This window comes from Cyprinus carpio, chromosome A17, assembly GCF_018340385.1.
Source record: "Cyprinus carpio isolate SPL01 chromosome A17, ASM1834038v1, whole genome shotgun sequence".
In the NCBI taxonomy this organism is placed as follows: Eukaryota; Metazoa; Chordata; class Actinopteri; order Cypriniformes; family Cyprinidae; genus Cyprinus; species Cyprinus carpio.
Genome location: NC_056588.1, coordinates 6,665,595 through 6,691,732, shown reverse-complemented (window position 1 = coordinate 6,691,732; position 26,138 = coordinate 6,665,595). Strand labels below are relative to the sequence as shown.

Genomic DNA, 26,138 nt, shown 5'->3' with positions numbered 1-26,138 from the left:
ATAATGTCAGAACTACACAGAGAGGGAAGAAAGAAAATGCATGATGGAATAAGCCCTAAACAAAGACTTCTTATATTATAGAAATATGCCTGTTTTCTTTTACCAAAGGGAGGTGGATATCAAAAATAAGACTGATACTTGGCATTAACCATAAGAGCTTTTGAGCAGCCATTCACTCTAAGTGCAGACACAAATTCTTTAAAATGATTCCTACGTAGCATTTACTTTTACAATAATAGCTCCTCCAAATAGCCAACATGGTCAAAGTAATTTATACAAGTGGACACTCTTTCCAAGATCAGTCTAAAACCAGTCAAGTCTTGTGGAAAATACTTTTTATAATGTAGTGGAGGATTTATAGAGTGTGTTTTGTCAAACATTTTATCTTCATTATGGTTTTAAGTCCATTTGCAAATCACTACAGTTCAGCAGAATGCAATGCAGCAGTATTTCATATAAGCACTGGAAAATCTGTCACGCTGACAAAACTATTTGCGAATGCATCACGGTGGCATAATTCTATTGCACTGTGCTTAAACAAGCCCTGTTGTCTTTGACGTACAACATATTGGTGAACCAACAGTTTAGAGTCTGCAGTGTACTTCGTTAAATGATGACTATAAAGAGAAATGTTGTCCAGTGCAATAATACAATTGCCAGCATAATTGGTTGCTGCTTTCCCAGATATTTTCTAGAGAACAGCTCTGTTGCCTCTACCCATGTTGTTTCACAGAGCAAGCTATTCATTACAACAGAGCAGGGGTCTTCATCAGGGGTTTCCATGACAATTATTGTTTGTTATAAAAAAATTTGGTGAAAAAAAAAAAATAACATTGAGTTAACTTCAAACAATGCTAAAGAAGCAAGAGTTTAGTTATACTGTATACCATCCACATATAAAGGTGTCCCTGGCTGCTCCATCTTTCTATTTGCATAAACGTTTTGAAGACCTCTGCATTACACAATTCAAATATTCTATTAGGTGGCCAATTCCTTTCGCAAGCATTTTGGAATGGCTGTCTGTGCAAGATTTTTTTTCTGATAAGTCAGAGAGAACATTATATGAGCATAGCACAACATAGCAGAAACATGAACAGGGGTTATATAAGGTCCTTATGGGAGGAGAATGTGGGACCAACACAAGTGGTGCAGTGAGCTTCCTTCCATCCCTGCAATCCCATCCTATCAGCATCAAACACATACACACAGCCAACACACAGTAAACGGCCAGGATTTACTTAATGCCCCTGGCTCAGAATGGCTTGGAGCTTGGGCACTTTCTGTATCCTCTCATCCTGGAGAGAATTTGCTTGTCCTGTGGCTTCAGCCCAATTCAACGTCTTAATTTAGTACCAAGAGAGGCATGAGCATTGATAAAGAGCAGATTACAGTGTTGAGACCGAACAGAATACTGACATGTAAAACTGCCGCAGACATATCATCTACTGTAAATCATGCCATCCAAAGTAAGATTAAGTGCCACTACTAAAAAAAAGAGCACAGACAACATCAATGTTGGTAAAATGGGCTACAGTGACATTGCGTTTATATCAGGAAATAAACCTCGATAGATTGTATGATTTGAGCTTGGTTAGAACGTACCCTCAATAGAAGAGAGATCTTTTTCTTTGATAGCCTTAATTAATTCATTGATTTATTCAGAGCTCCAGAGACTCCTTAAATCACTCATTAGATTATGATCTCACCGGTGCACATCAAATGCATGAAATTCTGTGTCTTATGTGCAGTAACGGATATTACCTGCAGGTGTAAATTAAATGAATAACATTCAAAAGCATATTAAACACAGAAAGGTGCAATTTGAAAAAGAGAGCAAAAAGTCACGCTTGTTTGTTACAATGCTTCTACCTAAAGGTACGTTTTTAAAAGCAATTTTCATCACGCATGCTTATCACCCATCTTCGGGGAGCGCCACCAATGTTACCTCACTCCTCGAAACAACATTTCTCGCTCTCTCAGACTTTCTGAGGCAGGTTCTGACGGACGTATCAACCCATCTTTATTAGCCTAGACCCCGGGAGAGAGAGTAATGGGCACAGCCCAGCAGCATGCTGCTATCTCTCTCAGACAGCAGACCGTGGCCCCCTCCGTGGCCCTATTTAAAAGGCACTTATATTTTCGCTTCAAGGAACGCAGTTTTCCACTATGGCAGGAGATCCGTGATAGCTGCACACACACCCAAACAGAAAAAAAGTAGGAGGAGAAAAAAAGAGGAGGGGGAAACTTCCTCATTAGAATTCCAACAAGGTGGATGATTGCCAGTGGAGACTAATGTAATTGTCATGGCAACTACACAATGTACAAATATCCCAGTGGAATTACTCTGATTTTCCCCTTCCCCCTTTCCCTAAAAGCCATTGGTTTAAAAAGAAACCAAAGACATTTCAGTTTGGAAATCTCAGATGAACTGACAAGCTCTAAATAATTTCACAGCAAGACAGAAAAATCAAGAAAAAAAAAAAAAAAACATCAGGTTCCAGAAAAAAATCTGTTATATATGGCTGTCAAATTATAAACAGAAATGATACGTATATGAAAATTAAATGTCTTTAAGGCAGACGTGGAACAATCCAAAAAGAAATGGATTTTCTGCCTTTACACAGGGTGTATGTTTATCCTCCATGTGCAAGTGAAGCCAGCCAGACATATGCAGAGGCTGGAGGAACAGCCACTAGCAGAGGGCACAGCACTCCTCACCCATTCGCCCACTCTAAGGGGAACCAATGTGATTACTGCATTACCCTCTGGCAAACCTGCTTGAATTCTGAGTCTGCCTTTAACCAGCTCGTTCGTTTAAAGACTGAGAAACAGACAGAAAAAGAACAAGGCAAAGCGGATAAAGGGTCAACAAAGGAAAATCTAAAATGAAAAGATTCATCTAAGCATTTTTTTTTGTCTCACTCCTAATCACCGTTCCGCATCTGTGCATGGCTGATGAAGTTTTCAGTACAGAAGGGAAAATAAGCAAACCCTGATGCAGGCTTTGCCTTTTTTCAGCAATTTATTATTTCAACAAGAGTGACAAAAAAGCAAGAGACAGAGGAAATAAGCTGAAATTAGATTCAACAATTCCACCTCCCACAAAATCGTGGTCCATTGCACTGTCAAACGGTCGTGAGAGAGTTTGCTTGTGTATGTGATATGTGTGAAGGAATAACGTTTATGTTTCCAAAAGCCGCTCTTCAGCTCACCATTTGCCTTTTTCTGAGTGTCCAGCACAGAGCTGAATTGGCAGCGTTATTGTGCCTTCATTAAGCTTATTGTGTCAGCAGGAAGAGGGGAAAAAAGAGCTATTTTAAGGGATTTATGCACTCTGTGCTTCCATGGGCGGGCAGTGAAACTCCAGGCCAGCAATACCTCCTTTCAGAGCGCTACAAAGGAAATGTAATTACCTTGATATGGTGGCAAAGGGAAAGGGCAGACTCTCAATATGCAGTAAATGCACTCATGCTGAGACCAGGCAGGGCTAATTTGCTACTGATCTGTAGGAGTTTTTCCTCATTTTTCCCCCCACCACCCATTTCGTGACCCTATTCCTACACATGTGGCTGGTCTCCTCAGTGCTGAAGCCACCAAACAGGCCAGTATGAGATACCGGAGGCATGATGCATGCATATTTAAAAAAATGAAAAATTAAAATCGCTTCTTTTAGAGAGAAAGTGAAAGCGAGATACTCGCCATAACCTCTTGGTTGGCTTTAGGCGTTCACATTGTAAGAGTAATTTAAAAATATTTTTTTAAAGGCACATAAAAAGCCCTCAATGGTTAATAAGACAAAACTCCTAGAGATGTTTAATTTAGGGCTGCTAATTAATTCACTTTTTCATTAGCCTCTATTTCAGATTAGGGAGACTCTGAAGACAGATGCAGAGAACACAACGTTTTTGGAGAGTACGAGTAAACCGGCAATCATCGCTGCAGTTGAGAGAAAGATGCAATTACATTTTTCATTGATAAGGGCAAGTGCTTCCATTATTCTAGAGGCTTTTCTCTTTGTTTTACTTAATTTAAAAGTTAAACTGACAAATTTGAAATAAAAATCCACTATTGTAAATGACATCCAGTATATACAAGGGCCAGGTAAAAACCGTGATTTTCAATTGACATACAACATAATCAGTGTAGTCTGATTCAAAAACAAATGAGACGATTCCTTTTTTTTTTTAAACAAAAAAACAACAGAGTCAAATTCTCTTACCAAATTAATTTTACAGCATTAGAAGAATTAAAAGGACATTATAAATATACCAAAAATGAATTTGAATCAAAACAAGAATTGAATCAGTTTATGAATCAGAAAACAAATCAAATCTGGAAATGTGTATTGATACCCCATCTTATACTATTCAAAACTAAACTAAACTTACTAAAACTGAATGCATTATGCTTGCTGAGACAGTGGCAGATCCTCAAACAGGTGCGCAAGAAGCTTGCTAGTTCAGATTCCTATGCTGGCGGCGAATTAAAAAAAGGATTTCTGTTTTAGCAACCAACATAACACTTCTCATAACACTTCAGTTTGTCCTGTAAAGTCACAAGAAAAAGAAGAAGTACAGTAACTCAGTCGACAAATGCACATAAAAGGATGCACACAAAAGGATGTACAGTGCAAAATGGTCTTTTCCTTTAGACTTATTAGTAAGGACAAGCCGTTCAGCACAACAAGGCTAAAGCTGTGCTTCAGAGAGGAGAACAATGAGAAATTTGAGATTCCTCAGCGGCTGAGAGAACGAGAGCGATGTGGAGGGGGAGGAGGATAAAGTGAATAAGATGGAAAAAAAACGCTGCATTCTTGTAACTCAAGAACTGTAAGAATGTGTGTGCAGCAGGTATTTATGGAAAGGTGATGGCAGATAGTTGCTCTGGAAACGGCGACAACAAAAGAGAAGTGCAGAGAGTAGTGAAAGAAGAAGGAAAAAAAAAAGAACAACAACCGCAGGCAGCGCTCAAGGTGTGATGGCACCAGCTCTGCGTACCACGTCGTCATGGCAACAAGCAGTGGGGAGAAATGGCGGTGTTAACATTCATTCAGAGAGGCAGCACATGTCCATCAATCTCTAGCACATAAAGAGGCAACAGCACGTCTGCTGATGGTGTGAAGCCTACAGGGCGCTCCATTGTTCTGCTATAATTATGCCAAAAAGAACAGGAAAAGGGTGTTGCTCTTTTCTTCACAAAGGGGTCGCAACACAAACACAGATTTAAAAGAGAGACTTCAGTTCATCTCAAGGTATAAAAGAAGAGCACACCTGACAACACACACACACATGCATGCACGCACGCACACGGGGCACCCCATGCACCCTCTGAAAAAGACACCAAAGGCGGACGTTTCCGCTTATCACTTTGTTGTGATAATCTTTTCTAAACACAGCCCTGGGCTTGCAGATAAACTCCAAACACAACATTCAAGGTGAGCTCTCTCTCTCTCTTCCTTCACTTCTTTCTTGGAATTCCATTTTTTTCCATTCGGTCCGTTTGCTGCCACACTCTGTCAGCGGTGGCAGGATGACGGGGCGGAGGAGAACCGGAGGAGGTGGAGAGAGGAAAACAAGATCCCACAGCGGCGTGAAGGTTATGACTTTAAACGTGCGCTAGCTGGGGACCGGAGTGCATACACACTGACACACACAGAGAGTGCTCCAAGTGTTCCTGTTTATTCCAGGTGCTTCTCTACTCTTGCTAAGTCAAACATCTGCATGGCTTTTCATAGCAGGAGATACACATCAACTGGTGAAGGTCAACACCTGAGAGGACGAAAGGGAATCACCAGCTTAGCCAAACAGAGCTATAACAAAAAGTCTGCATTATTTGACATTATTTTTGTTTTTGAATAGTAGGTTGACCTCTATGGAGGACCAAACCTGCAGAAATAAAGTTCCGGGTTTAATGATGTAACTATGAGGATAAGTAACTGAATTCAGTCGCTATAAAATAATTAGAAATAATAATGTGAATCTGTGAAAATATATTGGATCTATCCGGTTGATCTGGCACAACACCCTCGCAAACTCTGACCTCTATTATTAGTTTAATCTAATGCTTCTGCGTGAGCTCTCAACCAGTGATACACACCGGCGCTCCACAAGGACCGCCTCCATCATTTCAATGTTGCACACAGAAAAGTAAAAATAAATAAATGAATAAATAAATCTGGTAATAAATACATGTGGGAATAAATAAATACATATAATAACATATATACATACAATATAAATACATTTTAAAATAAATAAATTAAATATAAAAATGAATGAAAGTATAAGTAAATAAATGTTAAAAAGAATAAAAATAAATGTAAAATAAATACATAAAGGAAAAAAGTAATTTAAAATATAAATTCAAGATTCAGTTTTATTACAAATGAACTATTTTTGTTTTTATCACATTATTTATTTATTTTCCTTTTATTACATTTATTTATTTATCTATATATTCATTTACTTATTTTTAATTTCTGCAGATTTAGTCCTCCAAGACCTTGTTATTGTTAACTACAAATAAAAAAAAGTAACACTTTAGAATAGGCAACACATATTATTATTAATTGGGAGTTTTCCCTCAATTTACTCCTAATTTGCTGCTTATTAATAGTTAGTAAGGTAGTTGTTAAGTTTAAGTATGGGGTAGGATTAAGTGATCTAAAACATGGTCATTAATATGTGCTTTATAATTACTAATAAACAGACAATATTCTAGTAATATGCATGATAATAAGCAGCAAGTTATTAGTAAGAATTGGTCCTTAAAATAAAGTGTTAACAAAAAAAAGGGAAAAAGTTCATAAACTGAAATAAAGCTGAAATAAATTGAATATTAGATAAATTCAACTTAAAAATTAAATTCATTTTTTTTCGAAAGAAGTATATACAAAAGAATAACTAAAATTACTAAAAAAAATTAAAATAAAGCTAAATAGAATATAAATATCTAACGAAAATTCCAAAAAGTATGCAACAAAATTGCTAAAACTTAAAATGAAAATAAAAGCTACTTCTATAGGCTACTGCTATAATAGTATAGAAATAATACTAAAACAACAATGACAATATTTTACTCAAAAGTAATTCCTAAAGTTAATTATATTCCAATTTAGATTACTTTTGGGTATAATTCAGCTTTCGCCTGTATGTGAAAGAAAATCTCTTCGCTATTGCCTTATACAAGGAAACTTCTAACAAAAATATTAATTTAAAAAAAAAAAAAAAACTGGGCCCAATCAGACTACACTGGTAGTGGTGTATATTTTTAATTTATTCCATGGTCTGTCTGAATACTGGATTCTGACTGGCTGGTAATCAACGGCTAGCCGTGCATTAAATGATTTTAATGCACGGCTAGCCATTGATTACCCCTTACTTATTAAAAAGATTGTGTTCTTAAAAAATGGCTCAGGAAACACTGAAGAAATAGAGTGCTCTTGGGATTTTAAGAATATCAAGATGGTCTAATGAAGATGTGATTAATCACATAGCAGATTAATATTGGATCATTATATTAGTCGATTTTGAAAATAATAATTAGCTACAGTCCTAATGCCAAATGAGCAGTCGCTAGATACAAATCGAATGTCTTAAGTCACTCTACATGATTTCTCGTGACATAAGCCCTTAGCGCTTCAATTCTGACACGACTGTGGCATTTAATAAAAAAAAAATGCCATAATGCATCCTGCACTCATAAGTCACTCTGCCAATGCGGTGCTGGCACGTCATAGCAAAACAGTGACTCACTGAGGTTATCAACTCCTAATAAGTCAGCTGAGCTTAAGGTCAGATGGACGCAGGTATCCACGCTGTCTGTGATCATGGTTTGTGTGATGTGAGAGGGTGTCCGTATGTTAACCGGTGCTCTCAACAGTTAGTAGCTGCACATCACAGCAGTGGCCAACTGCAGAGGATGAGTCACATCAAACAAAGCACTAAATCTGTCCAAAAAAACAAACAAACACACGTTTGCGCACAAGGAGACGTGTGTAGCATCTCCGAGCTCTTGAGCCCTCAAACAAAGGACGAAAGAGATTAATTGCCCCCGTCTCAGAACTGCGTACGGTAACCACGTGACCTCTTCAAAAGGAGTAGAAACCCAGAAGAGAGACTCAGCTGAGGGCTGATAATAATGTGTCACTATAACTGCAAACGCAGGGACACGTTGAAACCTCTAGACACATCATAGTACGAAAGTAATGCAGAGATCTAAGCGGGAGATTGTCAAATGTCATATTGGCTTTGGGATCCAGCGATAGCTCTGGGTCTAGTGATAACTGTTTGAAATGAGTGTGAACGCGCAGCACGCACAGATTCAGAATCCCACCTGTTCAGAGCAGTTTTGAGTGAGATGGTGAAGATGAGGTGCTCAGAGACACGTGGAGTAGCCATGAAGCCTGAACAGGAGTGGAAAGGGGCTGAGAAACTCCACAGGGAGCATGACACAAAGGAACGGTTCTCACCCTAATGAGCAGCCAGATCTCAACACCGCAAGCCTCCAGACTCTCAGACCTGTGCTACTCTCAAATGATAGGACTTTATCAAACATTTTCACTCACACTGGAGGAATTCGAGTAACAAAACTCTGGCCAAAAGCTTGTTGCTGAGGTTGAAGTGGGAGGCCTGCTCTGACTGATGGGTGCAAAAATCCCTTTCTGACTACACATTCACGGCGTTATTACATCCATCTGCCTTTGTAATCTACTTTGGAAAAGGAAATCAAGAAGAAAGATGATGGAAACATGAGAGATAAAGAGGAGGATCAGAGAACCCTCTGAATGATGCATCTACAGTGAGGCTGTGGACCTGAACTCTTACCGGAAAGCCTCCAGCACAGTCCTCTCTGGCAGATGAGGGGCAACTTGCTTGAAGGCGCTTTTGAAGTCATCCAGCTTCAAGAAGCCACGACCTGTAGAGAGTTCAAACCCAGAGCAAGAGTTAACAAGACTAATATTTTAAAACATCAAAAAGTTACACTTGCATGAGAGATCAAGCAAAGAGGATGAGATAAGCACACCTGAGAGCACTTGCTCATTATTTTTGCTTATCTTAAGGAATAAAATCAGCTTTCTCTGCTTGTTCCACCCACTAAAAGGCTGGTGGATAAAGCCGAAAGTATACCTTCCCTTGTGTGCGTTCTGCTCTGGCTCACAGACTGTCTGTGTAACGTAATATTTGTCATCAGTTTAGTCCACTGAGGTTAACACACACCATCAGCATACAGCCCAGTTTGTGAGTCTGTGAAAAAAATCTTGATTCGTGTTTGACTGTTGTGTTAGCATCTTATGTCTCTTGTAAGGTCTGGTGCGTTAAATGGCATTCTAAAATGCAGTGCTCAAGTTCAATTCACATCTCATAACCTTGCATTTTTTCTCATTACACTGCCCTTGTCTTGTTTTTTTCCAAAAAAAAAAAACACATTCTGTGTAAACAGCCGATTAGGACTATTGATATGTTCTCTTTTTTTTTCTGTAACCATTGGCGTATCATCAACATGTATAATTGTAACATTTGCTAATCTTTATTCAAAACCATGAAAAAAGGGAATTTAAAAAATCTAATTAACCAATAAAATCAACAGCCCTACAACAGTGCATGTGTGAGTGATCTTGAGCACTTGAAAAGAATGGTTCGCTAGACGTGTCCATCCACACTTGTAGGAGTATGCTCTGAAAAGCTTGCACACTCAACTGTGTGCAAGACGGTGTGGAAAATGAAGTATACCTAAGGCCACTTGCCATTTTTTGCCTGATATTGGGAGACCGAGAAGTAAGACTGGCTGAGATCTCAGAGTGTCTCCTAGAGCCTCTTCCTGAGAGCTCAAAGGAACAGCTTGTTGTGCCTTCTCCTCAGCGGCTGGCACGCAGGACTTTGATTTGTAGGAAATGGCTCCCAAGAGGAAGTTTAGAGCACTCGCATCCAAAGTCAGAGCTGAGAGTGGAATCTGTTTAGTGTGTCTGCTGAATTGATGAGAGGCACAGCGGCGCACCGAGCGGGGGGATTATGGGGGGTGGGGGTCGCAGAGCACTGTGACATGCATGTCAACACGTCGGACCCGACAACAGCAGCTCACCAAGTGTAACCAAACACTGCCCTCCACAGCCACGACAATAGGGATGAGAGCAGACACCTGTGGAAACCACAGGACCTGTGCAAATCTAGAAAAATGTCACATCTCATATGTAAAAGGATCTGAAGTGTTAGAAAGGTGCATAACTGCATGATCTATTCACTGAATGCACAAGAAAACAAATGTTTCGACGACAATGCATGGGCAAGAATCGGCAGGGAACTCAGCTCACTTTTACACCAGGTGAGAACGGGAGGGTTTCTAACTGCACCAAGTATGCTCTGTCACCAGGCAGGCTGCCACTTCAGCTCTGAATGGGAGCGACGCACTTCAGCGCGGTTTAGCTTCCAGTGCGTCCCCATTGAAGATGAGGACGGGGGTGACGGCGCAGATGAAACAGTCAAACATCTCATCAAGTGCAAACTGTTCAGCCGCAGATAGGAGAGGACTTGCCTCTGTTGGCAGTCTGACAGGAACATCAGGCAAAGAAAGCCAGAACAGAGGGTTTAAACCAATCTGGCAAATGAACAAATAAAAAAAACACTTTAACTGCATATAATATCAACACAATAACACCTCACTTAAACTCTTCCTTTCGACTATCCCCCCAAAATTAAAAATCTTCGGTTCTCTTTCTTTCTAACTATAATTGACAGCATATACAAACAAAATCTACTTTTTTTTTCAATGCAAAAAAATGAAGAAATTATTAAACATTACTATTCCCCCAATCTGGACTAAGTTACAGATGTTCTGCTCTGTGACTGGAAATAGGTGGAAATAACAATTAGCTGAAAATGAGTTGCTGTAACAAAACACTTGGTGTATAAATGGGCTTTTTCCCTAGCCTTATTAAATGTACAGTATGTTTCATCTTTCACATCAAATTCTGACATTTTTTCAATTAATTCAGTTATAATAAGAAACTGTAGAATTGTTATCATTTAAATGAAATCAGTATCAACAAACTCCATCTTTCCACTGCAGGAAACACTGAAGCTCCATCTTAAGTGAGACGCATAACATTTCTGCTGTTGCTTTGATTGGAACTATTCTTTGCGAAATTGAGCAAAAACAATATTGTGTCTAAAATGTTAATCACTTAATTCTGACTTTTTGTTTATTGAACTACTATTGTATAAAATCAGTGTCACATGGCAATTGTGTTGATAATTGGGGAAACATCTTGGTTGTGTTGCTTACCTATATCATATATTTAAAAAAAATATATTTCTTTCTTCAATTTCTACTGCAGTATGTATCTATAACTTTCTGTGTAGTCCTTGCACACTGAGTTCAAAATTCACGTCAGGAATTTTCGCATAATTCACATTAAAAAATAAATCCGACCTCACTTTGTATGTCATTAAAAAAAATTGGATTGGGTTACATTTTCTGTGTTTTTCGCATTGGTAGCAAACATTTTGAGGCGTGTTTTGCCAATTCAGAGCCACTGTACAAAGCAAACTCCAAAAACAAAAAACTCTACTAAAAACATGATCCTCGCAGCACAAAGCACTGTATGACAAACAAAGTGCAGAATAAAAATAGGCCGAATATAAATACAGATTGTGGCAGGTGATTGTGGAACAGCATGGAAAACAGGATGGTAGGTACTGATTTTAAAAACAAAGGGTGTACTTTTTCTCTTTTTAAGAAGAGAGGAGAACAAAATTATCCTCACTGCTTGTAGACTCCATTTTGTTTTGTTTTGGAAATTAATTATTATGCATCGGACTCATATTGCAAGGGCCTTCAGTGTGCAAGATTTGTGTGTGTGACAAAGTTTTAGGATGACAAATACGAAAAACGCATATGAAAATTTCGGACTCAGAACACCATCCATGAGTTTTTGTTCTAATGTGCCGCGATGGCGACACACAAAGTCAACAACATACAATTGACAAATACAACTACGACAATGATAATCTCAGGTACTGATTATGGCTGCACAAGGCTCATCTGACACAACATCAACACATTATCAGTCGCCGTTTACACTGAATTCAATAAAATAAGAATTCTCACGCGTTTCAGTGCTTCCCTAGTTATTTTTGTAATTGATGTTTTAATCAGGCTTCTCACTTGCCCCTTTAAAAATCTACTTGTCCCACTCAAACATTAATCTTATTACAAATTGCGAACTTTGTGTCTTCCTCACGGACCGACTCGTAATCAGCAAGACGTGCGACTAACCAGCTGTCCGAGCCGATCATGTGGAAAATCGGCTGATTACGGTCCCTGGCTGGTCGACTGGTGCATCCCTAAAGCCAATTTAATTTTTTAAATAGATCCAGATTTCATACAAAGTGCACTTTATAGCACCATCATTTGTCAGTGCTGTTTTACAAAGTTAAGTCCAAAAACACACTAGGTTGGGTGAGTTAAATATAAGTCAGAATCTGACTTCCAATCTCGGTTCTAAAATTAGCTAATTTTCAGGTCGCTCAGAATTCGTACAAGGGTTGAGTGAACTCGCTCACAGCAATTTGGTCCTCGAGATGAATTTGATGGTTCATTAACATTCCCAATTCTAATTAAAAGCCAACTGTATTTTTTAAATGCCTACTACTTATTGCTGGAGACTATTTTAGGTCCTAGGAGGATGTAAAAATGCTTCAAAGCCTGATTGGGAGGCTCACAGGAAGTTGGAGATATTTCAAAGCAGTCTGAGAAAGCAAATGAGATACCTAAGAGATAAACAGAAAGTGAATGAAACAGTCAGCTTCAGGCATGAAGCTGCAAGCCCTCACATGTATAAATATTCTGCTCAAACACACCAGTTTTCTTCTGTAACGGCGGGTCAGCAGGGTTAATGAAATAAGATCCCTTGACCATTCTGCGCAGATTCAATCAAGGTCAGCTGATAGCCTCCTCCTGTGGTCACTCCTAACTTACTCAGTGAAATTATTTCTGTTACAAAATTAATTAGTTATTATACATTTGTCTCTCATTGGAATATCCTACAAACAGGGCGAAATGATCCACGGAGACAGCGATACCTATTTTACTGTTTTCTACCCAACGTTGAAGCCTCAAACATTGGTTCAGATACTTAGTTTCATAATATGACTTCATATAGGGCAAAATACTTCAGAAACAGCAGTTAAAGATAAAGGAAACCTTGTATTTGACTTTCTACAGTCATGGCCAAAAGTTTTGAAAGTGACATAAATTTTGTGTTTTGCAAAGTTTGCTGCTTAAGCTGTTGTAGTGTTCATTCACATTAGCCATCCAAGGATTTTTTGTGAAAAAATATTTAGCACTTCAAAATTTTTACCGATATAGCTGATAGAAATGCCGATATATCGATAAAATTTCTCATGTGTCGACACAATTTTTTTCCATTTAACGTTAGTGCATAAATTCTATATCGATACTTCAAATGTCGCAAAAGTTTGTTTGGAAACACTTTTTGTCGAGAAAAGGGGCTTTAATGCAAATAAATGTGGTATCACATGCTGCCTATCCTATAGGCAGCGTCCGTGGTGTTGCTCACATTAAAACACCGTTTCTCTGTAGTTCAGAAGCGGATTAAATCATATTCATAGGCTATTATTGTATAGTTACCTCTATACAATATCTTAATGTTGCTTTAATACATTGCAAGTTAAAATTTATTCATTTTGTTCTGAAGATGAAAGTTGTCCAGTTAATGCTTAAATGTGTGCGTGAGGCGATGGCACGATAAAAGTGGAAACAACTTGTTCATTTGTGGTCATATTAGAATAAGACATTATTCTAAACATTTATTTTATTTGTGTACATCCATAATAAAAACAAACATTGTGCTTAAACGAAAGAAACAGGATGCCGCTTTCTCAAGAGCGCATCACAAAAATGAACCGAAATTCTGCATATAGCCTGCTACTTGATGCAGTTTTTTTTCTTTCATTTTGTTAATTTATTAATTATTTAGAAAAAAAAAATATTTTGCATATAGGCCTATTTATTTCTTTTATATATAGCTTTATGTTTTTCCTCTGTTCGCAGAAGCTCTGCAAGTGATGTAACCATGTGAATCCTCACATTCTGTTGTTTATGCTGCTTTTTGGGTGTATAAAATTAAGGTATTTTAGTGGGTCACAGCCATGTATCAATTCAAATTTAATTTAATTGTAATTTATCATAATCTTGTCGACCATCTGTTGTCGGTTAGGAGAAATAAAATAACTGAAATTAACTATTTCCAATACAGTCTAATAAAAGTCAATCAGAAAAATAATAATAATAATAATAATAATACAACTGCACCTGCATATGAATATTGCTTGAAGATCAAGTATCTAAATAGTCTAAATAGTTATAGTCTGTATAGTAATAGTCTAAATAGTATCTAAATAGTCTATAACAAAGTACCAAAAAAAATTATAATAATTTAATAATAGGCTATAATAAAGTTTTTTTTTTGTTTCAAATGGATGAAGAACAGGCTGCCAGCCTGTATAATTTGCGCAGTAGGTGAAATTATGTATGGAAACAGCTCAAGGGCCTTTTTTTTTGCGATACACCAAAACTTATGCGACAATTCGTTTTTTTAGGGATGACGTCATCATGCACCCCATTTTATCGGTAAAAGGCCAGTTGGATGGAAACAGGCTGGACACAGCAAATTTCACAAAGATTTTTTTTATACATATTCTCTTTGTCGATAACAAAACAGCACAAAAACTAGATGGAAACTTGACAATTGTTTCTAGATTATTGTGTAGTGTGATCACATGCATTTTAAATAACTGCTAAAAGCTTAATTGGCCAAAAAAAAATAAACTTCTCACGAAAAAAAAACTAATTTCGCAGTTTTTTTGTTCCTCACACAAAATGATCAGCTAACATTAACTGATTAATTATATCAGCAGCACATGTGAAAGTGTGAATGAGTACTATTCAGGTGAAATCACTATCATACTAATTAGATTGTAAGAGCAGACTGATTACTATAAAAGGAGGGAAGAAGCGCTTCCAGTCATTGTGTTCTTGTTAGCAATGGTTACCTCCAAAAAACATGTGCAGCCATCATGGCATCACATGCAAGAAACTTGCTACAAAGAATATTGCACCTGAAAGAACCTTTACCGGATCATCAAAAGCTTAAAGGAGAGAGGTTTGACTGCAGTGAAGAAGTCGTCAGGATGTCCCAGAGTGTCCAGCAAGTGCCAGGACCATCTCCTCCTGAGGAGTCAGATAATGAATCGTGTCACCAGCAGTGCAGAGCTTGCTCAGGAATGGCAGCAGGTTGGTGTGAGCATCTGCACACACAGTGAGGCCAAGACTTTTGGACAATGGCCTGGTGTCTAGAAGGGCAGCAAAGAACTCACTTCTCTCCAAGAAAAACATCAAGGGCAGACGAAAATTCTGCAGGAAGTACAAGGATTGGACAGCAGAAGACTGGTACAAAGTTATTTTCTCTGATGAAGCTCCCTGCCCAAAAACACTGCCATACATAAAGAATGGTATCAAAAACAAGGCAACTTCCAACGATCCATGAGCAATTTGGTGATGATCCGTGCATTTTCCAGCATGATGGAGCACCATGTCACAAAGCAAGAATGATAAAGAAGTGGCTCAAATATTTGCATTTAAATTTTGGATCTGTGGCCAGCCAACTCTCAATCCCATAGAGAACCTGTGGTCAGTCCTCAAAGCGAGTGGACAAGCAGAAGCCCACAAATTGAAATCAACTCCGAGAACTAATAAGGCAAGAATGGATCACCATCAGCACCATCATTCAGGATTTGGCCCAAAAGCTAATATCCAGCATGCCAGAGCGAATTGCTGAGGTTATGAAGAATGAATTTTTAAGTTTCAACACTGTAAATATTGACTCATTATTTAAATATAACTTTTTTTTTTTAATAAAAGCCTTTAAAACTTTCAGTATGTCATAGAAACGTGGAAAAATAACCTGTAAATACTGAAGCAGCAAACTTTGCAAAACACAAAATTTGTCACTGTAGTTTATCAGATATTAACTATTTAAAAATCAGATCTCAGTTTAAGTTGTATCACAAAACAAAGATTTATTTTTCAATAAATATCTAGGGGGCAGGATGGAGCATATTCATTGCAAGATAGAAACAGATGATCAAAAAGACGGATGGCGCCCTCTACTGGAATAATATGAAAACACTTCCCAGCCACAACAGGTCTCTTTTAAAACTGCAGTCATAAACACAGTAACAGGGATTGCTACCACCATCGTGGGTGAACTACACATTAGAAATATGCTACCAAATATAACACCTGACAAAAGCACCGACCTTTGTTTAGAAAATAATAGTTTAAAAATTTTTTTTTTTTCTTACCTGAGATAAGTGCACCTTGCATTGCATCCAGTGAGCACAGACTTATTCAAAGCGACTCAAGGTACATCTCTTGCCAACATGTGAACATTTCTGGTAATAGAAATCCTAGACGTTCTACCACGCTCTACCAGCTGAGTTACAGGAACTAAAAAAAACCTGCAGACCACCAAGTCCAATTTCTTGCGCAACTAATTTGGTCAATATTATTTGGTCCAATTTGGTTTCTGAACTGTGCAGAAACTCAATTCCCAATTTAACTTTAGGGTCCGTGCTGCTATATTAGTGGTTTCAGTAGGAAAGACTGCTGATATTACCCATCACTGAATCTGATGACAAAGCTAGTAGCCAATCAGCTCAAGACGGTTCACATCTGTCCTCCTGCCGGTGCTAAATCTTTTTCACAGTTATTCTAGGCCTGTAACATTGTTTACTTCTAGTTCTCCTTGGATAATGGGGCCTAAATTTAGTTCGGTATGTGACACGTATTCATACTCACCTTAGTACTTCTTGCTTGGACTGTTTTGTTTGCACTTGAAATATGTCAGCTAAAAACACACATTTAATGTGCATATTTATTGCACTTGCACAAAAAAACAATCCCAAAAGATGATTTGCTCATGGTGGACAGGTGTTTCAACTGATTCGCGATTCTTTCATGTTCAGATCTGCAAGCAGATTTATCACCAGTCTAATTTTGTATCAACTTAATTGTACTGAAGCAAAAGTGTTAAACATGCAGGACGCAGAGAGAAAGAGAGGAGGAACATAAAGTGTACATCAAAAGCACTGAAGATCTGCCACGTCTTCTCATATGGATCTTCTGCTGAAATCTTCCTCCCCATGAGAGACGCAAACCGCTCCAGCAGGACCCCTTTCAGAGAAAGAGAAAAAGAGATACTGGGTTTATTACAAAGCTCTCATCTGAAGTGCATGCTCTTCCTTTACATGGCAGTCATCTGAAAGCACTATGTTTAAAGGAGTAATATCTTTCCCTCTTGCCTGCAGGGTAGTCATTTTTTCTCTGAGTGCTGTTATTGAGATGAAAAAAGTAGGCTGGGGAGTTCTAGACAGCATTCTCGCAAAACACCAAACCTACAGAGGGAGTTTGGCGAGGGGATCTGGGTGGGCCACACTGACAGTGATGGCTGAGAAACTGGGGGATAAACCTCTATTGGGAAAAGCATAAATTAATTAAGATATCCAGGGACAGACATGATGGTTCCACTGCACTTAGAGTCATGCCAAAACATACGCTCTAATATGTCCTCTGAGAATCTCACGCCAAGTGCTAAAAAAAGAATACTACATGAACACAGAAAGGACTGTTTTCTAAAAACCAAGTTAGTAAACAGAGTTGTACTTTTTCCTGAAGAAAAAATGTGGGGCTTGACCAAAAAAATGCCAGTGATTGCAGGGTTCTGCTATGTGGTTACTAATATGTTTTAGACATTATACATAATGTGTTCTAATGTGTACAAGATACACAAATTTTGAACATAAAATTTTCATTTCACGTTGACTTTAATGTGTGCTGCCAAATTCTGATAGAATAAGGACAACTTTGGCCTACAGTGATTTTAAACCCCATTTAAGCGATATCTGTTTCATCGTCACATAGCCATGAAGTTTATTAAACACATATAAAAATATCTTATGGACACACAGTACATATGTACCTAGTTCAGTTTTTAGTACTGTAAAACTCACACTCGCTTACAAAAAATTTTAAAGAAGAAGTGCACAGGTTTACACATGCCAGACAGCAAGTTTGGAAACAAATGAAAGATGAAGAGCTGTGCTGACCTCTTTAAAACCCGTCTTTCTCTCTCTCTCTCTCTGTTTCCCTCCTGCCTTTAAACGATGCTGATGCAGGAAGCCACTGTGATACAGAGCCCAACAGTCAAGGATGTGTCAACTGGGTGGTCTATACGTCCTTCCCATCTCCTTTTCTTAATTCCTGCCTCTCTACGATCTTCACTGCCTTGGGGTCTTTCTATACTTTTCTTTCTCCAATTGGTTTTCTTCACACTGCCCTCCACTTCCCTCTGATCCTCACATCTTCTCTCCTCTTTTGCATGAATCATTTAGCAGAACAGGCCACTGCCTGACTTACACACACACACACACACACACACACACACACACACACACACACACACACAGGAAACAGTGTTCTAGCCTTGAGCTCCTATTTAAAATCATGGACATCTCTGATTTGATGTCCTCCTTCCTCCCTTTTCACTTCGGACTGTCCCTGAGCTGTTCCAGCCCAGGGTGGATGCTAGAATACAAACATTACATGGATGCTAAATGTTGCATAAACAGCCTAAATATAAGAAGAATCAAAGACCAGATGTAAACCTTAAGATCAAATCTACTGTTCCATTCTGGTTAGTCAAATCAAGTGAAAGAGACATGAAATGCGGCCAAGTATGGTGACCCATACTCGGAATTAGTGCTCTGCATTTATCCCATCCGAAGTGCACAAACACAGCAGTGAACACACACACTGTGAACACACACCCAGAGCAGTGGGCAGCCATTTTTTGCACATTTTTCAAATCAAGGGCCATCATAATCAAATACTTGTCATGCAAAGCCTGGGAAGAGCCCAAGTTAACATTTGCATGAATCTGAATGCAGTTCAGTATATAGGGCTTCAACATTTTCTGTGTTTTCCTCTAGTATTCTCAACAAATCCTGGCTATTTATGCAGGGATGTACAGATAATTAAAATTCAGATCAATACTGATTATCTGATAAGCACGTGCGTGCCAACAGATAACTTGTTAATAATAAATTAATATAAATGTATATTTTAGTCCATATAAAAAAACTGTAAAACCTAAAAAAAAAAATAAATGAAAACAAAAAAAACCAACAAATCAATCAAAACCAATAAATAAAAAAAAATTGATGGCAAAGGTAGTCTTAATGAAAAAAATATGGGATATTAGTCAATATCAACAAATCGATCAATACCAATAAATAGAAAAGAAATCTGGTACTGATAAGACCATGCATTCCTACTTTTATGCACACTGAAAAGACACAAATAGCAGGAGATATGTGCCACACTGAAATGTCTAATAATTTAGCACTCCTTTATGAATTATAACGGTCTCCACAAAATGGTGCACTTACCTTCATAACAGTTTTTTTCTACCACACCAAAAATTAAAAAAGACCTATAAGTATTCCTATTAAAATGCACAAATGCAAGCAACTTATGAATCAATAAACTAAAACCACTGAAACTATTCAAAGGCCTAGTGCAGGGATCTCCAACCCTGCTCCTGGAGAGCTACTATCCTGCAGACTTCAGTTCCAACCCTGCTCCAACACACCAGTCTGTAATTATCAAGTAGCCCTGAACACCTTGATTAGCTGCTTCAGGTGTGTTTGATTGGGGTTGGAGCTGAAATCTGCAGGACAGTAGCTCTCCAGGAGCAGGGTTGGAGACCCCTGGCCTAGGGGTTACCACATGTGCTCTGACATATTAACCTGTGGCGATCATAGAGGCAAGGCGAGTTTGAGCCTTGCATTGTATCCCTAACAAAAGGGCCAAAAATCTAATATAAAATATTTATCAGTTACAACTGTGGAGGGATTTCTGAATCAATGACTTCTCACATCCTGAAGCTTTCATGCCTCTGTGATAAAAATAGATGCACTAGAAATCGCAATTAGGTAATAGCTAGCTGTGTGTCCTTTCCTCCATTTCTCGCTTTCACTAGTGAAAAGAGACAAAAGAGAGTGAGATAAAGAGAAGGACAGAGGCAAGGGGGTGAGTTGACTAGACAAGTGCAGTAGTATTGTGAACACCATGTAGCACTGAAGCAGAGTTTCCAAGTCCGCTTATAATATGCGACTTTGGGCTTCTTCTTTTTTTGTTAAGTTGCGTGAAAAAATCCTGGGTCGCAGGTTGCGTTTTTTTGGGCTTATTTTAAAACAAATATGGTTGCTTGTTAGGAAAATCTGACAAACAATTTTGTTTCTTTACATTTATGTTCACTGTATTCTCCAATGCATTGATTGACTCTGTCTGCTCACAGTTAATAGACGATCAGTGCAATAATATAAGTGCTGTAGCATAATTCGTCAAACATTCCACCCCCACCTCCCCCTCAATGGAGAAAACATGTTCAACATGCAGACGCGTGATCCAAGTGATCATATTAGACATAATAGAGGAGTGGGATGAATTTCTTTTGATACATTTGTATTTTTTTACAATGTCTTTGTAATGTATTAATTATCACAGTATATAATAAAAAAACAAGTAGGCCTCTACTAACAGTACATATATTTGGTTTGAATATATTTTATTAGACCATGTTTACAACCCACATATAAATATGTGGCTATGTTACAGCTACCCCTTAAAGTCTTTTTCTCCTTTTCAATCTCTCAAATCCTATTCTGCTCACAGGTGATTGGAGATAGTGTGTACCTCCCGCTTTGTTGCAGTTTGCGGATTTAAACATCTGTTTTTGATTGCTTTCAGTTTAATATGTTGCAGGCTCATTTATTGGTAATTAATAATTGATAATAAATAACCAAATAATATTGGGCTTGTTTTTAAAGCTGGGGTTGCCTATTTGTTGCAACAATGCACTGAAGCCTTAAGCAGCCTCTTTTCCATGGAATGAGCCTCCCAGAGCATTTCACTACTGAGTCTAGTCAAGCCTCCCACATCACCACCAGCAACCCTCTCCTCCCGACCATCACTAATTTAGTAATCACATGAAATTCAAAAGAGGGGCAATTTAATTCACCATTTGCTCTGAGCAAGATTTAATGGTGGAATATTTCATCACTCAAAGCATGCCACTTTAACTAGATTATCTTATGCTTTCCCACAGGGCAGCATACAAAAGCAATTTGCTTATGGGATAAAACAAGAAACAAATTACTTACTAATCTAGGTCTTCAACCATTTAATGTCTACCTCGAAATGCTGTCCTGCCAAACCCCCATTTACCTCAGTGTTTCTGTCTGTCAAAAGGGCCTGTAGAAATCCTGTATGGATTTCACGGCAACATTATTTACCGCTGTTTGTCAGGATTTTCATTACTGGCAATGTGTAAAAAGATTACACAGTATCTACATCAAGCTGCTTTTCCATTCAATTTAGCCTGAGCGGTATAAAATTTGGTTTTCCACAAAAATAAATCAGGAGCGAAATTGTGCATAGACTGCACATAAATGTGGGTCGAGCATCTCCTGAAAGTGAAGCGCAAAACACTAAAATACACAGTATTGGGCTGGCATGTCTACAACTGTACAGCAAACTGTGATGCAGTAATTCAATATGACAGGTACTACATTTTGTCCTTACCTGGAAAGTCCTTAAAAGAGCCATTCTCTATCAAAATATTTGTCTCTGACTGCAAGAGAAAATCCAAAATGATGTTAAATTATAGATAGGAATATATAAACAAACTACAAAAAATATTATGCAAAACTCTAAATAGTTTTTTAAACATCTCCAATCCCTTTCTGCTTAAAATTAGTATTCTAAGAGTTGGAACAGTCAAATAAATATATTTACTTGACACTGAAATAGTTGTCACCATGTAAGTGTAACCAAAAGAACGATTCATTCAGGGAATAGTATATCACTAGTCAATATCCCAGAATAGAATTTCAAAACCCAGGGGGTCTCAGTTAAAGAGACAGTAAATGTATACTTTGGAGAATATCAAGCAAGTGATTCTGATTATTTTCTGTACCTTTGATGGCTTGTATCCATAAAGCATGACAACCGCTATCTTAAGATTTAACCTTTCTGACCCACATCACACTGATGGAAAACCTAAAGAACATAGACATGGATATTACACTCAGAGTCGATCTGCAATCTTTATTAAGATGTATAACCCCAGCAGTGGCAACATTAGAATAAGAAATCTAAGTTTTTATTTGGCATTGGACTGTAAACAGAGAGGGATCACACTTAATGTTCACTCGATTTTTAAGAAAATAATTGGTGTTTAACACTGAAAAAACCTGTGACCACAGGTCACTTGTTCAGTAAATGTTTGTACAAGAATATGCCTGGCATTCATGCACATTACTGTGAGTATGGCGGGGTGAAGAGGGTGTCTGTTGAAATGCTGTGGTGAAATAGACGTGTCAAATCAGTGGTGCTGTAAAACAGATTCATTTATTAAAATAAATAAGTGGTTACCCACTCTATTTCATACAGAGTGGCTTTAATGTTACCCAGATTCATTCGGATGATAGCTAACCTCTTCTCTTACATGCTCTAAAAGGAATTTTAATAAATTTGTCTCTTATGTATTTTAGAATTCATTTTTCTAATGTGAACAACTACATACAGCGGTCACCAAATCCAACAAGTCAGCATAACAGGTTACCGTTAGCCAACACAATTTCACACAAAATGGCTTTAATGTTAAACAAATTCACTCTACTGATGTCTAACTTCCTTTATTTTATATCCTAGAAAGCATATACAGACACAGCAGGGCCAGAATCTTAGGGCACCATAACAGGTTACCCAAAATCTGTTACCCTTTTCTATTTCACACAGAAATGTTTTAATTTTATACAAAGCTACCCTGGTAATGTCTTTTCTGTAATTTAGAAAAAATTTTGCTCTGATATGAACACAGACATACAGCACAAACACTAAATCTGACAAGGCAGCATAATGGGTTACCGAAATCTGACTGTTACACCCACTATTTCACAAAGTGTGGCTTTAATGTTACCCAAATTAATTTTGGTAATTCTAACTTCCTCTATTTTACATCCTTGAATGCATATTGCTCGGATGCAGAAATACTAAATGGAAAAATGTAGGACAGACATACAAATGCATATTTTTCCTCTTAATATCTAAAATATTACATTCACCTAATACCTGAAGTGCACCAAACAGCAGCTAATAAACACCTCAAATGCTCAAAATTTGACTTTGGTACAATAAAAGATAAAACGAATACGTTAAAGTTTCAAAGTATTACTGTTTTGTATTTAAATACAGTTTTAATGAAGACAAGCAGTTAAAAACCAAATGTTTGAAATAAAGAATTTGGTGAACATTAGAGACGTTTCTATTTATACTTTTTATGCATATAAATTTAGGGGTGCATGATAAATATTGGCCGATAATTAATAACTGACAAGCTGCGCAAATCCACGCTGATAATGAACTTGGATTTGCGCAGCTTGTCAGTTAACAACGGCTCTGTGTAGTAACAGCTGCTCTATGTGAAATCACACACCTGATGGAATTTACCGCTGATTAGAGAACCGGCTTTACTGACGAAATGTGCATTAATTATCGGCCGATATTTATCATGCACCCCTAATTTTATTTAACATAATTTCCAAAGCAGATTTACAGAATACAAACCAACAAAAAAATCAAAATGTAAATTATATATAATGTACAGAATGTAAATTAACAGTTTAAACTCATGTTGCTCAACTTCTTGTCCAGGCCTTTGTCATTTCTAGGCTGGACTTCCATCATGCACAATCAAACCTCTACAATTGATTCAGAATGCAGCAGCACATCTGATCTTCAATGAGCCCAAAAGGGCCCGTGTCACACCTCCCTTTATCTCCCTGCAAGTTCAAGACATAGATTCTTGCGTATAGAACAGCCCCAGGCTCAGCACCCTCCTACTTCCACTCACTCTTACAAATCTACATCCCCTCCAGAAGCCTGAGATCTATAAGTGAGCAATGATACCATTACAGAATGGCACAAAATCACTTTCCAGAACATTTTCGTTCACCGTTCCTGGCTGGTGGAATGACCTTCCCGCCCCCATCCGGAATGCTGAATCCCTGACAATTTTCAAGCATTGTCGACAATTTGTTCTATTATGCACTATATAGTAAGCCATACACCTTTTAAATTATGTTTTTAGGATAATACCTGATAGGGAGCACCCGATTTGTCATGACACCGGTACAACACTCAAAATTTGAGGTCTCGCATGATGAATGAGTTGATTAATGAAATAATTTCATTATGTACAAACTGAGGTTGTGAGTCAGTTTGGAAGACTGTAAAAAAATTTTTGCTGTTAGTACACTTCACCAAACCCACACTACAAAAGAATAAAACCCAGTAAACCTTGAGAATATTATTTGTGACATTAGAATAAAATATATATGGATATAAAAATGTATGTATAAACTAAACTGAACAATCTCTTTTTTTTCTAATTCCGTTTAACATTTTCATTTCATTGACAATTTTATTATACACGGACCTTTACTTTCGTTAAAAAGGCGTATTTCTGCTTTTGTAGGCTCATTTTGTAAATGTAAGATTTTAATTTAAATTAGCCTATAGACATGCGCAAACTTGGTGCTCAATACAAAAATATAATTGGCCACATTTACAAAACTTTCAACTTCACTTTCAAAACTTCAACTTTTTGGTAACTTATATTCCTCGACAAACACAAGACTACTTTAAGCAAATAGTGTTAAATCCAATCTAAATTAATTCTAATTCTATTTTTTATACAATAAAAATAAAACGTACTCGCGACAATGTGCACGAGCGCCAGGCGCGATCTTGCACAGAGACGTAATGAATAGCGACCTCTAGTCACGGATTTCTCTAACGGTATGTTACCGAATTCGGCACACCGCTTGTTATGTCCAGGCAATATTATGCAGATTACTTCTTTGAAATGATCGTGAGGATGCTGTTCATGACAGATATATGAAATTATACTTTGCCGTTAGTGATTTAGTTGCCCCTCTCCAGTAAGCCACTCAGAGCCCGGATAGCTCAGTCGGTAGAGCATCAGACTTTTAATCTGAGGGTCCAGGGTTCAAGTCCCTGTTCGGGCGGAATATTTTTCCTGCACTGTTTGTAGAGAAATGTTTTATTCGTTTGCATCTGTAATGTCGATAAACCTCATATTTACTTTTATATTCGCGTCTCACGTTCTATTGTTTTATCTAAATGCCACAACGCCAAGCTTTGTAAACAATGCAGCCCAAATCCACCCCATGCTCGTTCACCAACACAGAAATGTGACATGTTCTGTTCTGTCGTATAACTTTTGATCCTCCTATCTTAATCACAATATTGTCATATTGTTGATACCGTAAGTTATATGTATGTGCACTCAGCATCCACACCAGAATATGTTCCAATCTGTTTCACAAGCGTCATGACATCGTTCAACATTAACTTAAACATGAGCTCAAATCTTACCAACTAATTTTTTTCCTCTCGGCGTTGTTTATTTCTCTCTCAAACCTTAAGCTTCTTCCATTTGTGAATATTAGCATTCTGACAACCTAGCTTTAAAAACCAGAAGGCTTCTGGAAAGTTGTAGATGTTTGCATAGAAACCGTATTGATGTGAGGGATTGGTTGTCTACGCAGAATAGTTCAGTTGAAGCAGGCAGTACCAGAGACGCTGACTGGATAGAAACGTGAGAATGACCCACGATGTAGAGTCCGCTATTTTCAAAATAAAAGTCCAATGTAAAAAGTTAATTTCAAGAAATCTGTCATCAACATAAGTACAACACGCGTAAGTGAAAATTGCATAAAAAAAGTATATTTTAGGGCCATTAAAGGATGTTTGCATTTTATATTATTTTCATGAGAATTAAGCACCCCATCCTCATTACTGTTATGCAAAAATACACAGTATACGCAACTGTAGTGAAACACTGTCAACATTTTTTTAATTAGAATTCTGTTATTATTATATGAATTTTGCTTGTCACAATTTTCTTTTAA

At 37.7% G+C, this 26,138-nt stretch overlaps 1 non-coding gene and 1 pseudogene across 1 annotated transcript; one reads left to right on the top strand and one right to left on the bottom strand.

Moving 5' to 3' along the window:
• LOC109108614 overlaps positions 1-25,743 on the bottom strand; it is a 50,643-nt pseudogene extending 24,900 nt beyond the window's left edge.
• trnak-uuu lies at positions 25,160-25,232 on the top strand. Its single transcript has one exon. It is a non-coding gene; the product is annotated as a tRNA-Lys (tRNA).
• Positions 25,744-26,138: the final 395 nt, after the last annotated feature.